The sequence below is a fragment of the Stegastes partitus genome, unplaced genomic scaffold (assembly GCF_000690725.1).
Source record: "Stegastes partitus isolate 25-593 unplaced genomic scaffold, Stegastes_partitus-1.0.2 Scaffold934, whole genome shotgun sequence".
NCBI lineage: Eukaryota > Metazoa > Chordata > Actinopteri > Pomacentridae > Stegastes > Stegastes partitus.
In genome coordinates this window covers 289,430-296,074 of record NW_007578665.1, presented here as the reverse complement: position 1 = coordinate 296,074, position 6,645 = coordinate 289,430, and positions in this window count along the sequence as shown.

Sequence of the window (6,645 nt, the reverse complement as noted above, 5' to 3'; positions counted from 1 at the left end):
TCATTAAATGTGTTTGTGGATCATTTTGTTGGAAAATCCTTCGCTCGCGATCAATAAACGTCATTTCCTCTGTGACCGAACTGAGAAACAAAACGGTGACGAACATGTTTAAACATGGTGGAAAGTGCATGTTAAAGAAATACACAGCAATAAAATAAGAAATAGGGAAAATAACAACAACAGCAAATATAATGATGTTTTTTAAAAAACATTTTTTTAGCAGATTTAAATACATATATTAATAATATTTAAAGACAGTAAAATGATATCTGTTCTCTGACAACGTGTGACCATAAAATCTGTTTTTTATTGTTCATGTGGACATTTATGTGCAGTTTGGGCCTGTTTTATTTTGGGTTTTTTTTATGATTAACATCAATTAAATGTTTCTTTTTTGCTGATTTTAATACGATACAAATACATTACAAATAACGGCAAATATTTAAATAATTAAAAAATATATACAAAATAAAATAGCAAAAATAATAATAATGGAAAATATAATGACTTTTTACTATTTTTTTTTAGTAAAATTAAATATATATATTAATAATATTTAAACAGTAAAATTATATCTGTTCTCTGACAACATATGACCATAAAATCTCTTTTGTTTTGTTTGTTTGTTGTTGTTTTTTTCATGTGGACATTTATGTGCAGTTTGGGCCTGTTTTATTTTTACTTTTTTTTTTTTTTTTTTTTACAATTAACATGTCAATTAAATTTTTCTTTCTTGATAATTTTACCTCATATTATTTGTAATTTATTTGTTTTTAAATCTGCTAAATAAGCTTAAAAAGTGTGTCCTGTTTTTTTAGTTCTTGAGGAAATTGTACTTTCAAATAATAGCAAACATTTAAAGACAATAAAAAAAATTACTGACTTTCTGGTTAAATGTAAAAGAATAAATTACATTCATGTTCTTGTTTGACCTTTTTTTTAACATGTAAATGAACTTTTCCAGATCTGAGGTACGTTTCACTGACACGTCACTGCTTCCTTGTGCTTCGTTAGAGGGAATGTTTTAATTTTACTACAACAGTCAGAAGCTTCAGTTCTTCAGAGCCGTCGTCAGGATGTTCTGTTGGTCCTCACAGAGACAGAACCTCTGCGCTGGAGCTTCGGGTTTTTTCATCCAATAACGGTCGGAGGAGGAGGAAAGTGGAGAAATTAGTTTTGTGCTCTGTGCCGATATGAAACAATATGAGCTGCTGTGTTTGCTGTGAGCGGGTTCCTCAGCCGGCGCCGCTCGTCTCTCAGGATCCAGAGAGCTTCACTGACCCGTCGGTTAGAGCTACACACCTGAAGTCTGTGTTTGGTCATGTCAGGTGTGGACCACGTGATTAAGCAGCTCTGATCTCGATTCTCGTGCATCATTCCAGAACCAGAACCCAACCTGGACGAGAGCGACAGCAGCGACTGTGGCTTCATACCTGCTGCTGGACAGACGGAGGAGCTCAGGTGGGAACCGGCCTTCAGGTGCTTTAGTGGGTCTCGTTAGTGTTTACGTCCTCATGCAGGTAATTAACAGGTGATCTGAGCTGCAGCGACACGACTGATGATGATACGTCTGAATTTAACTCATCGTGAAGCTCAGATCAGAAGAGAACAAAAAAAGATGCTCATCAATAAACCGACGTGAAAACCTGGAGATGATCGACGCTGCAGATTGAACTTAAATTCATCTAAAGTCTGTTTTCATTCGATCACATCGGCTGTAAATCTGATTGTTTTAAACTACACCTCAACTCATTTTGTTTCATTAAAGCTTTTATTTAAGAGATAAATACGACGAGTTAAATCCTTTAAATTAACAGATGAACAAAAAGGACGGAGGAGGAAGCAGAATATTAAATATATTAAATATGACTGCCTCAGTCAAATAAAATGACATGAAATACAATAAAACATAAAGAAAATAATAATAGAGTGTGAATTTAAATGTCTAAAGACATGACGTTACCTGTAAAAACTCACATTTGATCAGATTCTAAACATAATCATATTTGGTAAAAATGTCAAACCTCGTTCATTAATAAACTAAATAAATCTGTTAATTTCATCAGTGGATTATCGAATCATTAAATCTCTATAACTCCAGATAAAAACTAAATTAATCACATGTATTTGTCAGTATTTTATGTTAACATTCATAAAATAATAATAATAATCTCACAGCCAAAAAATTCCCATTATGTCAAATTAAAGCTGGAAATTGTTGATGAGGCAAAAATAAATGAATTAATGAGTTATTTTCTTATTTTCTGAAGAAGGAAATGAAGGAATAATCTGAGAAAATGAATCCTTCAGGAACGATCCACCGATCCGTCTTAAGCTGAAGCGTTTTTCCCGACCGTGTGAGTTCTGAGCCTTACAGAAAGACAAACGGACCTTTTGGCGCCGAGCTGAACCGCTCTGGCTGCTTCCTGCCAGAGTCACGTCATGAACTGATGCGCTGCGGCTGCGTCTCGGTGGGAGGCTTAAACCCGGCGGGCCGAGGGTTCTGTCTGCTGCGACCTTTACCGTTCTAATGCGTTTCATTAAATCACTTCATCCACAAACTGGACCTTCGACCCGGCGGCCGCACACGTCGGCTTCTACCTCCAGAACTTACCTGAAGAACTTATTAGTGATTTCCTTTGTGAATCCCCCAAACGCTGCTGAAACACGTCGGCCTTCGGCTGCAGGACGAGGAAGGAGGAGGCGCTTGATGTAAAGTTAAAGCAACGTGACAAGTGTGTCGGTCTGACCTGCTGATGATCATCCAGGTAGAACAAACAGCTCCTGACGTCTACAAACGAAGGCAGCAGCTTCATCAAACGGTGCTGCCAGCAGGAGGACGGATCCGTTCCTTCAGCTGGATCCTCAGCAGCTTCGTGCATGTGTCCGATTAAACCAATCTGACTGCATGTTCAGACTTCCTCCTCTGTGTGCGAGAAGTTTCACCTGCCGGCTCTGGACAGCAGCGTGTTAGCATGTTAGCATGTTAGCATGTCAGCTTCTGCCTGTTATGCAACAACCCCTTTCTAATAACACGAGGCGGCGGCGGCGGCGGCGGCGAGCAGAGGTAATAACAGAGAACACATTCAGACAGACTGCCGACACGAGCGGCAAAGCGAGTCTGAGGGCAGTAATGTCAGAGCCGTGGGGTTAATCACCAGAACGCTCGTTAGCGAAGCTCCACGCAGAACAAACAGTCCAACCGGGCGACGCTGCTGTCGGCCTGGAGAGGAAACAGGAAGTGACTCACCTGCAGGGACGCTCAGGTATCCAGAGAGGAACCGGGTTCATTCATGAAAAATCAACCAGAACCTCCTCAGAACACCTGGTTCTGTATCTGCAGAACCTTCATCTACTGACCAGAGTTCTACCGCGTGTGTGTGCGTGTGTGTGTGTGTGTGTGTGTTACACAGAGGAAGATGTCACCCAGTGCTACAGCCGCGGTTCACTGATTGGGTTTTGGAGCGCCGAGGCTCGGAGGAAGACGACGCCAGGCTCTGGATGCACACAGAGTCCTTGTTAGGATGTTTCGCTGCTGGTTTGGGGTGTGCACACCAGACAAATGTGGATTATCACCAGAAACAAACGACTAACGAGCCGAGGAAACGGGAAGCCGGCGCGATGAGGTCCAAGGGAATTAAACGAAATCAGACCCAGTTCAGGCTGCAAGTTTCAAATAGCGGCGCCGAAGAGGAAGAAAAAAAAAAACACAACAAAACTTCCAGCCAGAGAAAAAGAAAGTTTCCCAACATTTTTCATCAGAGCAGAGAGGAAGCTGCAGCCGCAGAGCGCCGGCTCGTTGGCTGGATGAGAGAGAATAATGACTAATTATGAGCCGGATGAATAAGGGCATGCGGCGGTATAACTCAGCCTCCAGTCTGATGTTTAGAGGGAGTCATATTGAAAGCGGTGACGTTTCTGATTGGTAAGCACAATATTTACTGAGTAATATTTACTGAGCCGGGCTCGGCAGCCAGCTCTGCTTATTAGAGCACATTTCCAGGCTCGGCGGGTGGCAGCGGCGGGCGGCGGTTTGGCAGCCGCAGCGCTCAGATGTGGATGCGAAGGTAAATTCTGCCGCCACCCTCGGCTGTCACGGGGAATTCAAATATTTCACTACAAGAGAAAATGGCACAGATTGCAGATTCTCCCGAGCCTGGCTGAGTGTGTGCCGGCTGAAGGAACGAACGCCAATCAATACGCTGCACATGTACTCTCCGTTAGCGGGTTTGTTTCTTCGCCTTTCTCGCCTCTTGCTCGACGCCGTGTTGTCTTTGGTTGCCGCGTGTTCTCTTTACCTAAACTCCACCACAACAACTTTTGCGGCTGCCTTCACCTCCCAACCGAAGAAGAAAGCGCGGAGATGAAACGGGCAGAAATGCAGCTGCTCGGGTTTGAATTGTAAATCTCTTCCCTGCTCCGCCGGCAGCGGCAGAGCGTTCGCTGTTTCTGCTCGTGGCGCCTTCAGAGCGCTCGGCCTTTTTCTGTTTACCTCAACCCTCCGGAGGTTTCTCAGCCCACAGAAGCTGCAGGAATTCTAAAATCCTGACTTTCTAACAAAATAAATAATAGTTTGCCGGTTGTTTTGCCTCCGGCTCTCAGCGGCGACGCCACAAACTTTAGTCAGACGGCGGGCGTCGTCTGTAGGAGTCGCCTGATGTGTTTGTTCATTAGAGACTTTGAGGAGCAGCGACCTGCACCGAGCTGCTGTCTGTCGGTACTGAAGTCATTACAGGAGAAATCAGCTGATAGAAGGACGACAACGGAGAACATTTACAGCAACTGTCAGCTCCGAGTTTTCAGCACAGATGTCGGATGTGTGTAAACTGATCCAAAGCTAATATTAATAGTTGTGGGTTTTTCTTGTGGCAGCATTTCAGGAGGTGAAAGTTGTCATAAAACATCGCTTCAATTAAATAATAACAGAAACTCTCAGAGACATCGAGATCTTCTGAGTCGGAGTCGGTGTGACACCACATGTTGTCGGCTAATCTGCTAAAAACAAGCCGACGCTGACGACGTCTCGCGATGCCCGTTTGATGAAGACGCTCCGCGGCCGAGGCGCTCTCGACCGGTAAAGCTTCAGCGTTCTGCTCGCCCGTTTATCTTCGCTGGAGATTCCGTCTCATCTGTTTGAAATTTCAAACGCGCTGTAAAATTTGATGCTGCAGAATTCCATCATTTTGATCTCTCCGCCGTGTCCTCCGGCTCCGGCAGTCCACGTATATCCAGCTGAATCTATACGCTTCATGTCACATCAACCGCGGCCTCCACGCCTGGAGAGCGGAGCGTTGACGGAGATGCAGCCGCTTCAAAGTCTCTGCAAGTAGATCTTCATAGCCGACTGCATTAAAGCGTGGCCTGTGGCAGTGGGCGGGGCCACATCACCTATAGATGGACCTGCCACGTGGAGGTTTTGTCTCCCCCTTCTGGCTGAGACCATATCTCACCATCTGTGGGCTTCACATCTTTCCTCTGAAGATAAAAATGAACTTTATGTGTTTTTTTTTGCTTCCTCCTTCGCTTTGCCAGCTCCGGCAAACCAATCATCACCAGCTGACGTAAAACTCATCACGGCCGGTGCACCGGTGCGAAATATTGCCACAGAAACCAGATTTAAAACTCAGCTCTGCTGCCAAACGCAGAGAGATTTACCTGGCAGCAGCAGGCTTAATCAGCGCGGTGTGAACTCGCCTGGCTTTAGTTTATTTATATGTAAAAGTCCTGCACTCCTGCTTTAAACTGCAGCTCCATAAAACACTGGCACCATCCTTCAGCCTTGGAAGAAGAGCTCCAGGACTGAGAGGAGCAGAATGCTGAAGCAGATTTAAATGTTTCAGGTCTTCTATACAGCGAATCAGAGAAAAAGAGAAAAAATGTGATTCTTTCTTTGGTGTCAAGGACCGACGAGAAACACACAGACAGCGAAGAGATGAATACGATGAAAGATGGTCGTCTCCTCTGGAAGAAAAGGAAGTCTGGCCTTGCTGGAAACAAACAGTGTCTCTGTGCAGAACTCCACCGACCAGCACACGGCGCTGGGCTGAACGTCGCAGGCAGCGCTCGGATTCAGATGAAAATAAAACGGAGGCACAGAGGATGAATGTGTAATGATGAAATGGATTTGGTCTGCGTTTGGCAGCCGGGATCTCAGAGTCCACATTTAATCTGGCGGGTTTCATCAGTGTAATGGGGAGAAACTACGAAGCTCAAAAAACCTCCAGAAATAGATCAGGAAGAAAAATAGCAGCATAAACACGAGCGAGCGGCATCGGGGACAAAAGACAGACGTTTGAGGACCTGGAAGATCTGCAGACATCCACCACATCCCATCAGTTTAATGACAACGTGTGCAGACGGTTTAATGGCCCAACAGGATAAAACTGGTCAAATAATGTATTTTTATTATCGTTCAAACATCCAAAGAGAAGTTAAAAACCTACAAATATGGACACTGAGCAGCTCTGCTCTGGTTCTGCATCTAGATGTCTAAACGTTCTGCCAGCAGCCAAACACCAGATCAGCCATAAAGGCCGATCTGGTGTTCCAGGAAACAGGAAGTCACGTTGGCTGCTTGAAGAAAGGTGAGCTCAGGTTACCTGCTGTCTTTACTTCATGTGTTCTTTATTTAAATAGAGACTCCTA